General features: G+C 39.7%; 1 protein-coding gene across 1 annotated transcript in view; it reads left to right on the forward strand.

Annotated features, from left to right (window-relative positions):
• Positions 1 to 1,996: 1,996 nt before the first annotated feature.
• The window catches only part of IMMP2L (inner mitochondrial membrane peptidase subunit 2), an 869,268-nt gene continuing 850,473 nt past the window's right edge, over positions 1,997 to 20,791 (forward strand). The window contains exons 1-2 of the mRNA XM_046021516.1: positions 1,997 to 2,042; positions 2,565 to 2,637. The gene's annotated coding sequence lies outside the window, so the exon portion shown is untranslated. The remainder of the gene's footprint in view (positions 2,043 to 2,564; positions 2,638 to 20,791) is intronic.

Here is a 20,791-nt window from a genome sequence, read left to right on the forward strand (position 1 = left end):
CCAATATATTCCCTGACCCCACATTTGCACAGCTTCCTCAACTCTCAATATCCCAGCACCAAAGTGGTATATTTGTTACAATCGATGAAGCTACATTGACACATCATTGTTACTCAGAGTTGTAGAGTATGGTTACTGTTCACTCTTGGTATTGTACATTCTATGGGGTCTGACAAATGTATAATGCTGTGTATCACCCTGATAGAGAGAATATTTTCATTGCAGTAAAAATCTGTGCTCCACCTATTCTTTCCTCCCCCCCCCTCCAAGTCCTTCAACCCTTGGCAGCCACAGTTTCTTTTACTGTCTCCATAGTTTTACCTTTTCCAGAATGGCACATGGTTGACACCATATGCTATACCGTAACCTTTCTAGGTGCCTTCAGCTTCTTAAGCCCATTTGATGAATCTCAGTGACGATGTTCAGTCAGATTTAGCAACACATTTTGTATGTTAATTAACTTTCATTACACTAAAAATCACACATACCTGTCTTTGTTTTTTATCCATGTACATTCCATTCCAAAGAGATGGCCAGGAACTCCATCTGTTTAATTTGGGGTCATCCACCTTGATTATTATTAGTACTGTTAACCTAAAAAATAAAACAGCCACTTTATCAACAAAATGGGTTTATTTAGGAATAGTAGAGGATTATGGTTTTGGACAGGCAAGCTATGGCAAATCTACAGGCAAATGCAAAAAACAAAGGAGAGGATTGTTATTTTATGGAGAAGGAGGAAGTCTGGAGGTGTTGTTTTCAACATAAGCCCATTGGAGAAAAGCAAGAGCATAGAGTGATGATGGTTTCTCATAGGCTGGGTTCCTCATTTCTTGTAGGAGATGCAGTGTACATCTTTCCCAGTTAAGGACGGTCATTGATGATTCTTTCCTGTTGAGGATGGCTCTTTTGGGGTTCTGTAATTGATGTGGAGTGGGTGGTACAGTTGTAGCTTCCCAACTCCACTTTAGTGAGGTTTCCCTTTATTAATTTCACAATGCCAAGAGAGTAATCGAGTTTGTAGACAGGTTGCCAATGCTATTTGATGATGGTGGTCCTCACAGCTAAGTGCACATGGAATTAAATCCTTAAGCCCTGGCAGAGAAGAACTTGCCCTACAGTAATTCTTTCAGTGACAAATGAGAAAAACTACAAAACTGGCACATACCCTCTTTGTAGGAAAGCGACTTTATTCTCAGGAGATGCTAGGGGTTCTAGCTATGAGGTCGAGTCTCTGAATAGGTTCTTAAACCTTTAGAATTGATTTTGAACAAAAGTACCAGAGCATCTGGTACTAACATTTGTATTAAACGATTTGAAAATGTGCAGAGCAGTTTGTCATCATTCGCAAGCTAAAGACAGAAATAAAGAGGGATATAATTGGAGGGGGGATAAAAGAATAAGTATTTTATATCTGTTCGATAGGTTTAGGTTCCATTTTTTTTTGGTAGGTTGTTATAAACCCGTAAGTTTGTACCACTTGAAGACAGAAGCTTAGGTATGAAATTCCAGCATTTCCAAAGTAAACCCCCCTGTTAGGGATATTCATTTTGGTTTGCCTAGAGAAAGCAAAATTGAAATAAGCTTCCCTGTTTACACTTTAGTAGAAAAAACGCAGTAAAGATGTCCAGAGGGAGAGCCCTGGAGAAGCTCTTTGCCTCTATAACCATACACTCCAGGCAACTGCTGGGGTCTCCATTTCCTGACCTCTATAATAAGGGAGGAGCTGAAAACCAAGTTCCACAGAGTTTCGGCTCCGTCTTGTCCTCTCTGTCATTAGTACAGTGCAGACTTAGAGTAAGGGCTCAGATATTGCTTGCTGAATGAGTGTTACTTTTGATCCGTTGCAAATCCACGACGGGTTTTGGGTCTAACCCAGGCGGGCTTCGGTGTTGGCGGGGGAGAGGAGAGGGTGGTGCCGGTTTTCCTCTGGGGGCGGAGCTTCGCGCGGCTCCCGCGCGCTGGGGAATGGAGGCGGAGCTTTCCGCCGGCGGTGGGCGGGGCTAGCGCGGGGACTTCCCCTGGGCTGAGCTGCGCAGCGGGTGCGGAGGGTGGGAGCCCCGTGCGGTTCCGGGGGGGTTTTGAGAGGATGGCGGGGGTGGGTGGGTGCTCATCCGCCGACCTCTGGCGGTCCTCGGGGCTTGGGACCCTTCCGGGGGAGTCGTTTCCAGGCGGGGCGGGAATTGCTGGGAGGTTGAGGGCTGCTCGGCCGTGCGAGCATGTGTGCGTGCGCCTGTTTATCTGAGGCCCCGCGCGGCGGCCGGCCCTGCCGCCGCCTCCTCTGGCTAACTGTGGTTGCAAACCGGCGCCTAAGCTCGGCGACACCTAGCCGGGAGGCGGCTCGCTCTTCCCTGCCAAGCGGGCCACTCCCAGATCGCGCCCTCTCCTCGTCCCCCGTCCCCCTCGTAGGGGACAACTCCGGCTCCAAGCCCTGGCCTTGAGAGGGAGCACTGTGGGGACGCGCTGTCCTCTGCCTTGAACTGTTGGGCTTGTGGTGGGAGTCCCTGAGGCTTGAACACCAGGATTTTAAAGCACGTGTCTGTCTCTGTCATTTTTACTTTTAGGGTTTTGGCCAAATTGGGCGAGGGCACAAAATAACCACTTACCCCTTCTCACCGAGGAAGAACGGGAGAAAGGGTAAGTAAGGAATGATCAGGGGTGGAAGGAGCTAGGGCTGTAGGAAGAAAGACCAAGGGAAAGAAATATCCAGATCCAGAACCAACCCTGGCGGATTTAGGGACCAGATTCTTCCATTTCATCAGGAACCTGAGGCCCACTTTCAAGGGTCACAGGCTCCAAACCCAAGAGTTGTTTTCAGGCCTAGAATCTGTAGCGCTGGCTGGGAGTTTGGCGGCTTGGCAAAGATCCCTTTTAGCCATTTGACCTGAGAACTGTCCTTACCCTTCCCATCTTTGGGTCTTGCAGTTGTCTCTCTCCAGTCCGTGTCTCACTCTAAGCTAACTTTGATTAATCCCAGAGACTGAGTATTGAAGAATCAGGGTCCTGCTTGATTATCGACAGGACCTCTACCCACAGATTCTTACATTTTAAAAAGGGACTCCTGTAAAAATTCTTTAGAACGCCAAAGGGTGAAATTAATTAGCAAGATGAAATCCTTTTAGGATCTTCTCACAAGCTCATAGAGGATGGTTTTTTGTTTTTGTTTTTTTAGTGTCGGGATTGATATTAGCAGTCTGGGCCTTTTACTCTTGACTTTCATTTTGATACCCCTCACAAATATTCTGTTCGCTGAAAAGTAGCCAAAAAGCACACTGAAGCCCTTGGAGGTTTGCTGTGATTTTCACTGTGATCTCTTTCAACAATTCTTCTGTGCAAAATTTCCATCAGTTCTCCAATATACCACTCCTTCTACCTTCTTACTGGTGAAATGAAACACAGACCCTCTCCGAAGTTTGGGAATACCTTCTGCATCCTATGTGTCCTGTATCAACAAACATTTTAAATGAGCTAAAATTCAGGTTAGCCACAAGCAAGAATGTTGCAAACCATTCTTGGATACTTACAAAGGAAAGCTAGAATTAACCTCTGTGTCAAATTGACATCGGCTGCCTATACCCTGAACCTGCCTTATTTGTCTGGACTCAAGTGATAGATAATCATATAATTTATGTAAAACCAGAAAATAGTTGTTTATTGATGATGGGTTCATTCATTGATGCAGTAGATATTTATTCTTTTCCCACCGAAGTGTGGAACACTGATACATAATAAGTAGGATGGTAAAATGAGACTGGGTTTGGAGATGGCCATTCGGAGCAGGCCTTTCACCAGTTTTCTGTAGATTTTTGGAGTACTTCAGTATTTAATGTACAAGACCTTCCCTGTACTATTGATCTGAGTTATGTGCAGGTCTGTACTTGTTGTGGGGGGACAGTACTATTTTTCTGCCTTCTAGTACCTTCAGTGATAAACTTTCAAGGATTACTGACCGTGGTGATTTGTGTCCCATTTTAGAATAGTGTTACTGGACAGAGAATCAGTTGCGAACTCAGGTTTGGCTGCTGGCAGCTTGAAAATCAATACTTGAGAGATAGGTGAGAGACAAGTGGGAAAGAAAAGATTGTTTTATTCAGGAAGCTGGCAACCTGGGAGGATGGTGGACTAATGTCCCAAAGACCACCTTCCCAGTCTAGGTGAAGCTGAAGAGTTTTAAAAGGGAAGATGTGACAAATGGGGCAGGGGGTCCTACATGCAGGAGAAGCTGGGGCCCAGGTGGTAATTGGTATGTCGACATGATCTGGAACAGACTTGCTGGCATCAGCAGGAGCTGTTTTCAAATGTGATTAGGCATTATCTTCTGGGAAGGTTTAGTCCTTCACTCCCCAAGGCCAGCGGTTTGCAAATTTCAAGAAAGTAGGTTAGTTTGGCTGCAGACCAAGGGACTGAGGTTAGCAAGCAAGGAGTGCATAAATAAGCTTGAGACAGATTAAGCCTTAAGAGCAATTGGAGCACGATTATAGCGTTGTAGTCATTTTGCAGTGTATTAAATGTAACAGTATATAGATCAGATGAGGATAATATTTTGAATTGTTCCATAAAGATGACATAAGATGAGAAAACATGGAGTGTTAAGGATGATGCACATAATAAATACTAGGTTGTCCACTTGTAGGAGTTTCTGTACATTTAACCTCATTTTTTATTTAAGATAACTTTTTCTGGTTACAAAGGTTATATAAGATTTAAAAGAGTTATTTAAAAATGAGTCTTGCGGGGATATAAAAGGTAGAAAGCGAGTCTCTTATGAACTCTCAGAGGAACCCTTTCAACTATTTGTGTTTCTTTCTTCAACTTTGTTTCATGTTATATGTTACTATTTGGCAAAACTGTAAATTTCTGCCTTTTACCTCCATATTCTTGGCTATGTATCACCACTCCTTGTCCCATCCCCAGGCCCCTTGTAGAAGTGACATGTCTTTTAGAGTCTTCTAGAAATGGGTTCCAGTCCTGGCTCTTATCTCATTAGCTCTGCAACATTGTGCCAGTTAAAATTTTACTCCCTAACTTCTCACCTGTCAGAACAATGAGTATATTAAAAAGTGTGCAAAAAGATAGCATCTGGCATACAGATACTAACTTAATTTCCCTCCCTTTTTATATGGTCACCTATCACATTCTTAATGATCCTCTTTGCAATTGACGCAAGGTATCTCATACTTAACATTCCTGCAGGTGGGTGTTTGTATTTTCACAGTGATCACCTGTTAAATCTGATCCTCAAATTTCTGGGGTAACACTGGCACCTGAAAGTGGTTTGAATCCCCTCTCCCCATTCCCCCCTTGTAATCATTCCACAGCCATGTCTAATGAGTGTCAGCTTGAAAAATGAAGGGAAGGAGTTTCTATAAAATGTGTTTAAAAAGCTCTGACACTGGGGTGCCTGGGTGGCTCAGTGGGTTAAGCCGCTGCCTTCAGCTCAGGTCATGATCTTGGGGTCCCGGGATCGAGTCCCACATTGGGCTCTCTGCTCAGCAGGGAGCCTACTTCCCTCTCTCTCTCTCTGCCTGCCTCTCTATCTACTTGTGATCTCTCTCTGTCAAATAAATAAAATAAAATCTTTAAAAAAAAAAAAAAAAAAAAGCTCTGACACTGTTCCTAATGTGGGAAAGACATAGTACCGCATTTAGCTGAGTGCTTAAATTTAGGAATTCTATTTCAGAAATGTCTTTGGTTTATAAGAATTACAATAAAAACGCTGATGCTTCATGTCCAAACTGTCATGATTTTGCCAAGTTGTGGGTTTAATATACAGCTAAGCTGTGTGTTTAGTGTGTCTAATACAGCTCTGGAAGCCAAGAAAGACAAGTCCACAGACATCAGATTTTTACACCAGACATCTGGTTTCACTTTGCTAAGGAGTACATTTTGTCAGTAGACTATAGGCATATCAGCTGTACTGCTGTAGTTTGTGGCATTCTATCATAAGGTCTGGGTCTGTAGGGTTTAGTGTGATGTTTTATTCAAACGACAGCACACTGTAAACGAGCACCTGGTCAGATAAGCATGCTTCCCACAGGTGTCTTCTAGTGTCATTGTTCTTACAAGTTAACAAGGTAAAATAGTTTCTATCCTTGGTGGTATTTTTGTGGAAGAAAAATACTCTTAAAAGCCTTGCTAAAGATTAGCCCATTGTATTCCAGAAATTAATTTTCAAGTCCATTTTTGTTTGTAATGTGGAACAGTGTACTTACAGGAATAAAATAACAAATGGCATTTAGGTTCCCAGATCAGGACCCCAAAGCTATGTTATGTTATGTTATGTTATTTTTTTTAAAAAAAACTACACTGAGATCAAGACCTGAGCTGATATCAAGAGTTGGACACTTAAACCACCCAGGTGCTCCACCAAAGCTGTTTTAACTCATTGTATGCCCATTATGTATTAGTGGTATACTATAGACTTTAGCCAACAGTTATAATAGTGTTTTGGAGAGTGATATATTCTGAGGTGCCACCTAGAATAGCTAGACCACATCTCTCTTCATTTTGAGGTTGTCAGGAGTATAGAAATACCCTAGAGTCTGTTATCTCTGGGTCTTCAGGTAGGCTCTGTGATTACTTTCCTGTGATCTTGGATACAAATTCTTCATCTGTGAAATGGGTAATTAATTACTCATGGTTACTCTGAGGTTTAGTGAGTGTTTGTTAAGTAGCACAATATGTAGTACAAAATTGTGCCTCAGTAAATAGTAGTTTCATTTCTTTCTTCTAGGTCCTGGCCACGAGAACAAAGATGGCCAACCTCCTAGCCACTGCCTTATATCTCAGACTAATCCACTGGTAGGACCTGTGGCTCCAGCAGAGGGATCTGGAATTTGGGAATCTGGGATTTAGAAGTGGGGGCTGGGAAAAGGCTATGGAGAATAATGACAAAGGGGAGTAGTGGTGAACTGACAGAAGAAGTTGCCAATCCTTTTTTTTAAGATTTTATTTGTTTATTTGACACAGAGATATCACAAGTAGGTAGAGAGGCAGGTGGGGGTGGGGAAGCAGGCTCCCTGCTGAGCAGAGAGGCTGGCATGCTCAATCCCAGGACTCTAAGATCATGACCTGAGCCGCAGGCAGAGGCTTAACCCAGGGGCCCCGGAAGCTGCCAGTCTTTTGATCAGTCCATGGATTTAGGCGGATGAATTATTTGATGAGTAGAAAGAACCACCTTCATCTCTGGCTTTTCAGTTGATCTTTCGTCAGCAGCTCTCTTGGTCTAGCTCTATTGTCTACCTCCTTATTGCCTGCTTAGCCTATTGATAAGTTCTTTTTTGGTTTTGTTTTGTTTTGTTTTTTGTTCCCTTGATAATACCTAAATAATCATTTATTTCTATTTTTTTAATAGGTGGGACTTAATAATAGATGTCCATACTTCCTTAGGATCTGGACTTCTTCTATACTTAAAGTCCAGTTGATCTTCTTATCCTTTCATTGGTCTGTAGTTCATTAATTCCTTGTTTTTCTTTTGAACTATATGCTATGTGCAATGAACTTGTGCTGAGGATATAAAGATGAAGTCACTGTCCTTGATCAAGGATCTTATAGTCTAGTAGGACAATAGACATCTTGACCAACAGTTCAAATATTGTGTGCTGTTTCCCTTAACGGAGATAGAAGTGCAAAGCAAGGCTAGCAGGAGCTCTTGACCCCTGATGGAAATGCCAGAGGAGGATTTTAGCAGTGGTTGTGTTTGAGCTGGATCTTGAAAGCTGAGTAGAAGTGAGCAGGGTGACAAGCAGCAAAGAGCCTTTCCACACAGCCCTAATGGCATGAATAGTTGTATGGTATTATGAGGGCCTGGTGTGCTCAGGGAGCTATATGTAGGTCAGTTATATTGGAGTATGAAGGGCAAAATCAACAGTGAAAGGAGATGAAACCAGATAGCTAAGTCAGGGCATACTTCCCATTCCACGTGCAGCATTGTGAGTGACATGAAAGGTCACCATGAATGAGGTGTGCTGGGTAGATTTGGGGGCAGTGAGGTGCCGGGTGGGGAGGAAGACTGCAGGCCTGAGCAGACAGTGCATTAGTATGGATAATGGGAACCTGAGAGCTGAGACACGGCTGGATGTAGTGAGGATACTTGGAAATTAGAAATTTTAGGAAAAATATTTAGGAGGAGGGAAAATTGGCTGGTCTTTGTGACTGAATGTAACGGGAATGGGAGCCTGAGGATGCTGCAATATGGGTAGTGAGAGGGAAAAGTGAAGAGGAAGCAGGTCTGAGGGTCAGCTCATGAGTTCAGGTTCGGACATGTGATCAAATTGCTTGCAGAGCAATTTAAACTTGGTGAATTGGGGCTGTCTAGGAGGCGGCTGGATAGGAGGTCTTGGAGCATCACGAAGAATGTGGAGGCTGGAGATGCAGATTTCTGAGTGCTTACTCTATGGAGAGTCCTTAACAGTGTGGGTAAGAGGCGTAGAGGAACTGCATAAAAAGAGAAGAGAAAAGGACTCAAAGTAAACCCTGGAGAATATTGAAATTTTAAGGACAAACCAAGACAAAAACAGAGATATCTGGTTGCTGAAGGGGAGTGGCCAGAGAGACTGGCAGGAAAGAGAAAGCATAACTTTTCAGGCTGACTTGTAGAGTTTCAAGAAGTAGAACCCAGTTAAGCTCGAATCATCAAGTACATGAAGATTATAAAGTGCCTGTTGGGGGGCGCCTGGGTGGCTCAGTGGGTTAAGCCACTGCCTTCGGCTCAGGTCATGATCTCAGGGTCCTGGGATCGAGTCCCGCATCGGGCTCTCTGCTCAACGGAGAGCCTGCTTCCCTTCCTCTCTCTCTGCCTGCTTCTCTTGTGATTTCTCTCTGTCAAAATAAATAAATAAAATCTTAAAAAAAAAAAAACAAAAAAAAAAACAAAACAAACCTATAAAGTGCCTGTTGGAAGTTGGTGGTTCCCTTGGACTGGTGGGGGCAGAGACTACACCACATGGGTAGAGGAATGAGTCAGGGGAGGGAGAGAGGAGAGAGTAGGTGTGCCTCCGCCCCTCCTTAGAGATTCTGTCTTCATCGGTCTTCTGTCCAGCATTTTCAAAGCTCACCGAGGGATTCTAACACGTGTCTGCAGATGAGAACCGCTGTGGCAGACTTCTTTTTTTGAGGGGAGAAAGAGCATGTATTTATGCTGAGAGGAAGGAGCCCCATAGACAGGGAGGCGTTGAAAAGGTGGTTGCCTGTAATCACTGTTCTTTGTCATGTTTCTTGTGGGTAAAAATCAAATCGTCACTGTCTTTGCCTAATGTTCCCTTTGAAACAAACAAAACGCATATGGAACCCCACCCTTCAATATCCTATTGACCCTTTTTTCTCCGGGCTCAGAGTTCCACTGCTAACTTGCTCTCCCCAAATCTGGCCTTTTTGTATACATTATTCTCTGACCTATTTGTGGGGGAAAAAAGTCCCCATTTATTAAAAACTGAAACATTTCAAAGGAGTGTGTACTAGGAGGCTAAGGGGAAATTTATCAGCCAAACATAAAAAATGATCTGATTTAGCAATACTCATTAATATCTGCTCTCTCCAAGGCTATGTAAGATGGAAAGATACATAAGATGGGAAGGATAAATGAGATAGGGATTCTGCCCTGAAGAACTCCTCAGATCAGTGAGAGAAATGGATGTATGAGTAAATGACTTATGCAATATATGCTGTTACAGAGGTTCAAAGTAAGATGGATGCAAAAAAAAAAATAAAATTAAATTAAAAAAATGGCCTTTCTTCTGTATGATCCTGAAGACTTCACAGAGGAGGCAACACTTGAGCTAGAACTTGCAGTGGAATTAAGGCATGGGATGCTGAGGTTCAAGGAGTGGGATTGAGGGAGTAAAATGCTTTTTGGTGGCCCCATGAGAGTGGCAGAATGGGTTTGAGTTTTTCGTCTCCTCTTCTTCCTGTTCTACTTGATTTATTGCAAGTTATCTGTGTCTTTCAGGGACCTTTGGGGGATAAAGATGCTTTAGCTTACATGGGGAGATAACTGCAGTTTCTCCTTTTGTAGTCTAAGCTTTCTGTGAATTTACCACTACTGGTTTATTATATGCAAATGGCTAAAATAGACCAGAGTAATTAAATCAGTCTCTGGGGATGACATTCAGGTACTGATAGTTTTGAAAGTGTCCCCAGGTGTTCTAATGGCAGCCTGGGTAGAGAACCACTGGGCTAAAATATGATGCAGAAGAAAAGATTGGGACTTGGAGCTAAAAAGTTAAAGGTTGGGTTTCTTTAAAAAAATATAGTTGGATTTTTGTGATTCTTTTTAACAGCATGTAATCACTGTAATCACTTGTGTCCTCATTTAAGTTACCTACACTTCTCTAAGCCCCATCATCCTTTGGAAAATGGGAATGGTAGTAAACCTGTCCCACCTTGTAGGAATTTGTGGGTCAAAAGAGGTGATTATATTAAGGGACATTGCATGCAGATGTGGTTGTGACAATGAAATATTCTGTTGACTTTTTCCAGGAGTAGACAGGCTAAGAGCTGGCCACCTTGCCCTGTAAGGTAGTAACAATGTCATGAATTTGAACTTAAGATTTCACCATCATGAACATTTTGCTGCTCTATTTTACATTTGTGTAATGCTAAAATGTTGAAGACCTAAAGCAAAAATGCAAATCCTTAAAAAAATCAGCTATTGAGCATTTCTTGTCTGACATATTAATCTGTTTAAAATTATACAGATGTTTATTGTGATTAAGATTGTAAAATATATATTTTCAATGTCAGTAATATGATTGTTATTAAATGTTCTACATAGGTTTTTGTTCTTAAAGTCTGTACATTAAAAAAAACAACAACCAGAAATTAGGGTACCTGGGTGGCTCGGGGGGTTGGGCCTCTGCCTTCGGCTCAGGTCATGATCCCAGGGTCCTGGGATTGAGCCCACATTGGGCTCTCTGCACAGAGGGGAGCCTGCTTCCTCCTCCCTCTCTGCCTGCCTCTTTGCCTACTTGTGGTCTCTCTCTCTGTATCAAATAAATAAATAAAATCTTAAAAAACAAAAACGAAAACAGAAATCTTCCAGAAAACAGTAAAAAGCCCACAAAGTACCATGGAATACCATGAATTCAATGATATTGCAGGTCTCATCATGTCTGTCAAGTATATAGGAACATATGCTGTGTCTTTTTTTTTTTTTTTAAACTGTGGGGTACCTGGTATTAGTGCTGATGGTATAATCACACTAAAATGATCATTGTTATGGTATTATAACTTATTTTACTTGAGAAGTAAGTTTAATGGCAAGAAAACTCAACCTAAAGCTTAGAGAGTAGATTCCAGACCTGGTTTCCCTGTCCACTCCTAAATGGTAGTAAATAAAGTTAGTTTCTCTGAGCTTCACATGCAGCAGTTCTCTGTTGCTTTGTAACATAATCAAAATCTCCGTGGCTGAAAGCAACAATAATCTTTTTTTTTTTTTTATTTCGATCTGGATTTTATTTCATTTTAAAACAATAATCATTTTTAAAAGATTTATTTATTTATTTATTTGATAGAGAGAGAGAGAGAGACAGAGAGAAATAGAGACAGTGATAGAGGGAACACAAGCAGTTGGAGTGGGAGAGGGAAAAGCAGGGAGTCAAATGTGGTTCTAGATCCCAGGACCCCAGGATCATGACCTGAGCCGAAGGCAGATGCTTAATGACTGAGCTACCCAGGCGCCCCAACAATAATCATTTGTTATATGATGTTTGTGGTGGGTCAGTAGTTTGGGTGGTTCTGGCTCAGGATCTCATGTGGTTGCTGTCAGATGCCAGCAGGAGGTGCAATTATTAGAGGACATGCCTGGGGCTACAAGGTTCCTTTCCAAAGTGCCTATCACATGGCTGGCAAGTTGGTGTTGGCGATTTGGTTCCTCTCCATAAGGGGCTTTCCATGGGGCTGCCTCTACCTGGGAGGTTATGGGAGCTGGCTTCCCCATAGTGACATATATGAGACCAAGATGGAAACTGTGGTGCCTTTGATGACCTATTATTGGAAGTCACATACCACCATTTTTGATGTCTTACTGGTCTCATGGGCCAGCCCTGATTGAGAGTGAGACATAGGATATAAAGCATGTATCGTTTGGGACCATCTGTCAGGTTGGCTGCCTGACAGGATGACAGCCTCTACCCAGCATAGCACAGCTTTGGGTTTCAGTGAAGAATTTATGGTAAATTATTTGTGAAACATTAAAGTAGCAGATAAATTTTTCAAGTTTTTCACATCTTCTAGTATAGAAGTGGTATATCTATCTCGTGGGAGAAAATTATGAGCAAGAACAGTAACCATAGCAAGACCCTGTTGGTCACCTGGTGACCATAGGTTTTATCCAAGATAGTCTGTCTCCTTGATGAAATCTTGGAATGTCTGTTTTTATGTCTCTTTCTTGGCATTTGCTCTACTTTGCCTTGGTAAGAGTCATGTGTGGACGTGTCTCACCCTGTGTTGGACTGGAAACTTTTAGAGCGGGAACTACATCTTACTCTTCATTGTCTTATGGCATCTTTAACTTAATGCTTGGTACTTCATTGGTGTTTAATTGCTATTAGCTGAACTGGATTGGATCACTAGCACAACCCCAGTCTTTATGCCTCCCCTGAAATTTCAGATGCAGAGGGTCATTATTTACTCAGATGGTATTGATGGGGGTGGTAGCTCCTTCTGGAACCATCTCTAAGTCTGTCCAATTGGTCCCTGATTTGCCCTGATAGTCTTTAGCCTCTCCTAAATGGCTCACATATTTGGATCTGCCGGGGGCTTAGCCTGTTCTCATTGATGACCAAAGCAAGCAAGCACACACACTCCACAGTCATTCCTTTATGACTGTTTCAGAATCTCATTGTACCCACACCCAGTTTGGTAACCCATGCCAAGTTTTTGACTTCTTAGCTGAAGAATGCCCAGAAGATAAAAGTTTATATCTTTCTTCCATGTAATAAATCATAAAAATTTAATCTTCACCATTTTATCCAAAAGTTTATTTTGAGAGCTAGGTCTTTGTATGGCACTTTGACACACACCCTTTCATACATCTTTTTTTTTGAAAAATGTTTGTAGCATTTATGGTCAACTTTTGAAAAATCATCCTGCTTGTAGCTAGAGGACACATTGTAAACACATTTTCAAGTTCTAGTTCTTTTTTTTTTCTACTTTTAGAGTTGTGTCCAGCAAAGCCTTTTTTTAAAAAGAAGGGAAATGTTTGTAACGTTGTTATATTTTTTACAAGCAATGTCACGTTTGTAACATTACATTTTAGAATAATCTATTTCATACGGTTTTCACATTATGTAGACCAATAAATTCAGAGTATCTCAGGATTGTTTTCTCCTTTCTGTTCTCTCATGTGGACTTTCCTGCTGATTTCCCTCTTTAGGAATTCTTTGCTTCCTTCTCCATTACCTGCCTTCTCTGTCAGTTGTTTGTACCAAAATTTCTCCCTGTCTTTGGACTTAGTCTACAATGTCATGTTCAAGTACGAGCAGGCTGCAAGGGGCAGAGCAGGCATTGTGAGAAGCACTGAGTATATAAAGAAGAGTTCAGCTGAACATTAGGGTTGATGGTCAAAGGTTCTTTGCTAAGTAGGTAGTAGTTGACCTATAGAGCAACATGTGGTAGGAAAAGATTAGAGTTGCCACAGTTAATTTGTCTTAATTTTTGAAAATAGATTTTTTTTTAGCCCAGTTATTTTTATAGTAAATTTTTTTTAGCCCAGTTTTAGGTTTACAGCAAAAAAAATACAGATTTTTCCTATGTACCCCACCTGCATACATGCAGAGCTTCTCCCATTATCAACAGTACCTACCATTATAACCAAGGAGCCTACACTTACACAGCATTTACATGAGGGTTCACTCTATGTACATTTGAATAAACGTGAAATAACATGTGTCCATCGTTATAGTATCATACAATAGTTTGTCCCAAAGTCTACGATATTCTGTCTATTCATCCATCTGTCCCCACTACCCCCTGACAACCATAGATCTTTTTACTATCTCCATAGTTTTGCCTTTTCCAGAATGTCATGTAGTTAGAATCATACAGTATGGAGCCTTATTTCCTTAAATTTTAGTTTGCCTGGTTTAGCAGATTATTTAAAACATTTTGATCTTTTTCCAAGAGTTTATTTTTTAATGAGTTTTATTAGTGTCAGATTCAAATACTGAGTAATTATTATTTAGTTTTGTATAATAATAACTATTTTGTATCATTATATAAGGATAGTTTGAGGTACTTCATAAACTAAATAGCTTTCTTATGAGTCTATTTCTCATGTGTAAGAGAAGTTCTATAGTCTGTACACTTGAGTTATGACAGTAATAGTTTAAGTTTGAGATTAATAGTTTGAGACGTGTGGTGTATATGACTGCATGATGTTAATATTCTAAACATTTCATTAAAACCTTTGTTTTAAAAAATAGATATTAAATATAAATTTCTAGACTTTAAAGAGGTGCTGTATGGTGAAAAGAATGTGGTTTTATTCGAGTGCTAGCTCTATCAGCAATATGAACGTGAATTTTTTGTCTCTGATTTTCATTTTTTAAAAAGATTTTATTTATTTATTTTAATTTGACAGAGAGAGAGAGAGAGAAAGAAAAAGCACAAGCAGGGGGGAGCGGCAGAGGGAGAGGGAGAAGCAGACTCCCTGTTGAGCAGGGATCCCATTGCGGGGCTCAGTCCCGGGGCTTTGGGATCATGACCTGAGCTGAAGGTGAACACTTAATTGACTGAGCTTTCCAGGTACCCCTGAATGTCTTTTTTTTTTTTTTTTTTGAAAGTACATAACATGTACTTTATAGGTTATATTTGAGCACTATGTGAGCTATTGGTTAAAATCCTATGTAAATTTTTTTTTTTTTAGAGAGCGTGAAAGAAGGAAAGAGTGAGGTAAGGGGCAAAGGAAGGAGAGAGAGGGAGAGAGGGAGAGAATCATAAACAGACTCCGTGCTGTATGTGGGGCTCAATCTCATAGCCCTCAGATCATGACCTGAGCTGAAATCAAGAGTCAGATGCTTAGCTGATTGAGCCACACAAGCAACCCAAAATCCTATGTAAATTTTAACTTGTTATAAAGAAATGTAAGGAATTAATCATTTAATGAGTTGTACTTAGTTACTATATCTTAATTCTTTTTTTTTGTTTGTTTGTTTTTGTTTTGCAGACAGGTACTAAAGGGGAAGAATGATTTGGGTTTAAGAAGGTGATACTGCTGAAAAGATGGTTATTTGAGTGTGTCTGAGAAAAAATGCATTTTTTTCCTCTGAATATATCTTGTTGATTAAGCCTTCTTTTATCTTATTAAAAAATGTCTATACTTTGGGATATTCAGCAATGGTGCTTCACTCCTAATCATACTTCTTACGTAGTTGTCAGTTTGAGATGTTAGTCCTCTCTCCAAAAGAACGAATTATATTGCCAGCTTCTGTATGGAGTCAGAGACACATTATTTACTCTTTATAATGAGAAAAGGCTAGATTCTAAAGTTCTTGTGACCAGTCTCTATGTGACTGAAGCCATGAGGGCAAGGCAGAGTTAGTAGAAAGATTTTGGGGGAAGAGAATGCGGATAGTCTTCTGAGGTTGAAATCTTGAGGCAAGTGATATATTAAATACAATTCTAATTTCAAGGTGTCCTTCTAGTTTAGAATACTTAGAGGAGTGGTCAGTGACATACTAATACATTATGGCTACAGAAAACTCTACACTTCCGAGTTTGAGAATGCTCAATGTTGTTAGTTCAAGATAAAACTCTTATTCTTATTTATTTCTTTAAAAAAGATTGATTGATTGATTGATTGATTGATTTTTGAGAGAGGGAGACAGAGAGAGCGTGCGCATGAGGAGGGAGAGGTCAGAGGAGAAGCAGACTCCCCACTGAGCAGGGAAGCCCAATGTGGGACTTGATCCCGGAACTCCAGGATCATGACCTGAGCTGAAGGCAGTTGCTTAACCAACTGAGCCTCCTAGGCACCCCTCAAGATAAAACTCTTTATAGTCATGTCCTTTATTATTAACATCTTTATTATATAGCAACCTTATTTTTTTTATATCTCTACTGATTTAGAGTTCTTTTTTATCTTCAAAATATACTCTACAGCCAAACACATGACAAAGTGCTATTTCCACCACATGGGCCGTCAGAGCACACATGTTTATTGATTAAGTTCACTGTCTTCTCTGGGCATGATTTGTCGTGCTTGCTCCAAATTGCTTATAATTGCTCCAACGCAATTACAATAGTAACATCAAGGATCACTGATCACAGATCAGCATAATAAATATAATAATAGTGAAAAAGTTTGAAATATTGTGAGAATTACCAAAACGTGATACAGAGATGTAAAGCGAGCAAATGCTGTTGAAGAAATGACACTGATATGCCTGATGCAAGGCTGCTACAAACCTTCAATCTGTTAAAAGAAAAAAAGCAGTATCTTTGAAAACTGATAAAGAGTAGCACAGTAAATCCAGGTATGCCTGTATAGCTTAAAGTTATTGAGGCCACTGTCCGTTCTAGGTTGACTTTTCCTTGCTCTGATCTCCCATAGCACAAAATTCATTTGCTTTTATATAATATAAGAGACTCACACTAAATAGTTCTTGCATCAGTGTGGTGTTTTGTGTTTGTGGAAAGAGCAGAGAGAGCATCTGGAACTAACCTTTGAAGGAAGAAAGAACATTCAACATAAAAGATATGGTTTGAACAAAGACATAGAGGTAGGACCTTCTTCCTAAATTTAGAGCCAATGAGAAACTATTTGACTACAGTAAAAGGCCATGGGACATGTAGATTGAGGTTGGATTGTGAATGACACAAATATTCAACTTAGTAGTCTGTCAGACTGGCAAAGAAACAAAAAAAATTGAGAACACAATGTGCTATTGAGGGTATAGAAAAATAGGCAGGGTCATCATTGCTAATGGGAGTAAAAAACCCCATTGCTAATGGGATTTTTGCAGGTTTCATTGAGACCAATTTGGAAATAGTTATCAAAACTTAAAATACACATATCATTTGATTTCTTATTAGAATTTATTCTACAGGTCTTGTACTTGGATGAAATAATATATATTTAGAGATAGTCTTTGCAGGAATAAAAAACAACTGAAGTACCCATTCTTGGGGGATTGGATAATCAAAATACGGGACATATAGTAGAATATGTAGTTGTTGTTAATAAGGCAGTTTATGCTGAAATGGAATAATTGGTAAGTCAAAAAAGCTGCAAAACAGTGAATAATGGTAGTAATATTTTGGAGGAGAATAAATTAAGATACATATTTTCTTGTATATGCACAGAATTTCTCTGGAGGGAATTATTTGAAAGAGGAAAATGCCTCCAGGGGGTGGCAGGAGAACAGGGATGGGAGAGTGTCTTATTTTCTATTGTATACCCTTTTTTGGATATTTTGAATTTTACATTATACAAAAAATTTTTTGAAAAGAAGACACACATTCAACTCAAAATGTATTTCTGTATTACATATAATCTACTCTGGAAAATTAGGGAATAGAAAGGTAAATTAAAAAAAAAAACCTTAGTGGTTCATTTGATAGGAGGTTATTTGATAAGGGATTAATATTCAGAGTACATAAAAACTCCTACAACTCAACAACAACAGAATAACCTAATTAAAAAATGAACAAAAGATTTAAGTAGACATTTCTCCAAAGAAGATATATAAATGGCTGATAAAAACATGATAACGTGCCCAGTGTCACTAATCATTAGGAAAATGCAAATGAAAACCACAAAGATACACTATGAATGCACACTCATTAGGCTAGCTGCTATTAAAAAATATTGGTGAGGATGTGGAGAAATTGTAACCCTTGTGCACTCTTCATAAGAATGTAAAATGGTATAGACACTATGGAAAACAGTATGGCAATTCCTCAAAAAATTGAAAATAGACCTCTCATATGATCCAGCAGTTCCACTTTTGCAAATACATCGAAAGGATTGAAAGTGGGGGTGCCTGTGTAGCATAGTCGGTTAAGTGACCACCACTCGGTTTTGGTCAGGTCATGATCCCAGGGTCCTGGGATCGAGCCCTGGATCAGGCTCCACGCACAGCTTCTGCTTGAGATTCTCTCCCTCTCCTGTCTCTCCCACTCATGCTTTCTGTCTCTCAAACAAATAAATCTTAAAAAAGAAAAAAAAAGAATTGAAAGCAGAGTCTCAAAGACCATGTTCATAGCAGCATTAATCACAATAGCCAAAAGCTGGAAGCAACCCAAGTGTCCATGGTTAGTTCAATGGAGAAAGAAACTGTGGTACATACATATAATGGAATATTATTCAGCCTTAAAAAGGAAGGAGATTCTGAAATGCTACAACATGGTTGATCCTTGAGGACATTAGCTAAGTGAAATAAGACATTCACAAGAAAACAAATACTATATGATTCCATTTATATGGGGTATGTAGAATAGTCAGATTCGTAGAAAGTAGAATGATGGTTTCCAGGAGTGGGGGGTAGGGAGGAACAAAGAGTTTAATGGGTACAGAGTTTCAGTTTTGTAAGATGAAAAGTTCTGGAGATTGGTTGCACAATAATGTGACTGTATTTATCACTACTGAACTGTACACTTAAGAACCGTTAATACGGTAAATTTTAGATCATGTGTATTTTACCACAATTTAAAAAAGATAACATCCCCCCCTCCATGAGAACCCCTAGGTATAGTGGTGGGGAAGATGAATATGTTAAAGAAATGGGTGTGATTCAGAATATAATCTAAGTGTCCACAGTGAGATACAAACAAAGCTTTGGGTGCAATAGGGTGGAGTGTAAGAGATTGGAAATTGCCTGTGACTTCACAAAATAGATTTTAAGCTTGTATTAGGAGACTGTGGCATTAAGTGAGTAGAGAAGTTGGAAGGAAGTTCTGGGCTGAAGGAGTAGCACAAGTAAAGGTCTAGAGAGGGAAGGTGAAAGGTACCATCACAGAAAAGAACAAGATGGTGCCGGGAAAGAATCCCATCACATGCTTTTCTTTGAATGTTGACTCACATTTTACTACTTAAGTTTGTCTCTCCCTTGTTTTGTTTGAGGTGTAAACCACTTTCAGGACTCCTTTAGTCCTTCTGCTATTTTTTTCTACCAAAGCTGATTGTTTCCTTACATTCCTTTTCCTGAAAAAAACCATTATTTTTATGTATCTCGAATGGAAATTTCCCCCTTCCCAGCTCCTTTTCTTTCATCTTGTTCTGCTTCTCTCTAGTACCAAGTCCTAGTTGCCCTCTGCCACAGAGGCCATCTTTTTTTATATTGCTTCCAGCCAATCGAGCAGAATATGTTTAGTATACAAAAAGCTAAAGACATTGTATTTCAGAGTTTTTCCCTAAATAAATCAGTGTACAATATAAATTCATTGGGCCTTATTGATTTTCTCTGTGACAGGTGAGGTATCTAATTTAGTTGCTTGGCTGATATGGCACTGTTTTCTCTCTGCATGCTATAACCTTTTCATTAAAGACCTGAATTCATAGAGTTGGTAGAAACATACTCAATTTTAAAGATAGAATTTGTGCTGTAGCCAGGCATTAGATTGCTCTGTTTGTTTCCTTGATCTCTTTTTCTTCCTAATTTTCAGGTGTTGAAGGCAGTAAATGGGGATGATGTGGATTCTGACTTCATCTGTCTTGCTAATTTTAATCTCCTGGTGGTAGTGGTACAGAAAAAAAAAAATCTGAGAAAAAGTGTTTTCTGATCAGCTTCTGCTGAAACTACTTAATCAAAGTAGTCAAAGGGGAAAGATATATTCTCAACGATTGCTACTTATGGAATTAAAATTGTGAGAGTGGTGATTTATCTCAAGTGTGATTCTCTCTTGGGGGAAAGTTTGCCATCCCATTAGCATCTATTTGCATATCTTTACTTTTAACAAATATATGATTGGGTCTGAAGATAGAAGACTAGATTTGCTCTTATATAAAATTTAATTTTATGATAATATTGACTACCTAATTATTATCTTTGCTTTCAGTATTTTTGACTGAGGAGTCTGGTTGGTTAGAAACATGTCGAGATCAGTGACTTGGAATTAATCAAGGTGGTCCTGTTGGCTGACAGAGAGGGCTCATCTTGGCCCTTGTTCCGAGGTTTATTTTAGTTCTCAAGCAAACTGATATGGCTAAATTAGGGGAAAATCAGTCATACTGGTAGGCCTTACAAATTACAGAAGGTGACTTGGGTGATGGTTCTGTCAGCTCTGTATTTTAAAAGTGAAGCATACCAATATGGTTATGAATGTTTGATAATGTAACTACTGCAGAAAAAGTGGTGGTTTAAAATTAGTTGTGGTTTTTGTTTAAAAAATGTGGTTGATTTTTAAGTCCTTTGTTCTGTATTTGCTTTTATGTTTGCTGAAAATATTACACATGAAGATTATGCTTTAAAGACTATAAAATGTTTTTCTACTATTAAGTAAATGATTGTGGAAAATGTTACACTTTAAAGGTCATGTTGATTTTCTGGCATTTCCAATTTTATATTTTATATATGCTGTTGAATTGGTTTAGCTCCTAGTTGAATGTTTAAAGATCTGGGTAATAAATGTAGAAGGGAAATTGCAAAAGAGTACATTGTTTTGGAATGCACATATCTTCCAGCTTTCTTTTCTTTAAACAGCGAAATTTTAGATTCTGAGAGCCAATTCAGAGGGCTGAATGGAGAGCAGGATAATAAGAGTTTTCAGTACTTGTTAGGTCCACAGACAACTCTAGTGATGTTTTTCTATTAATTGATGTTGTAGATAAAGATTTGTACTTTTCTACCTTTAG

This window comes from Meles meles, chromosome 10 (genome assembly GCF_922984935.1).
Source record: "Meles meles chromosome 10, mMelMel3.1 paternal haplotype, whole genome shotgun sequence".
Classification (NCBI taxonomy): domain Eukaryota; kingdom Metazoa; phylum Chordata; class Mammalia; order Carnivora; family Mustelidae; genus Meles; species Meles meles.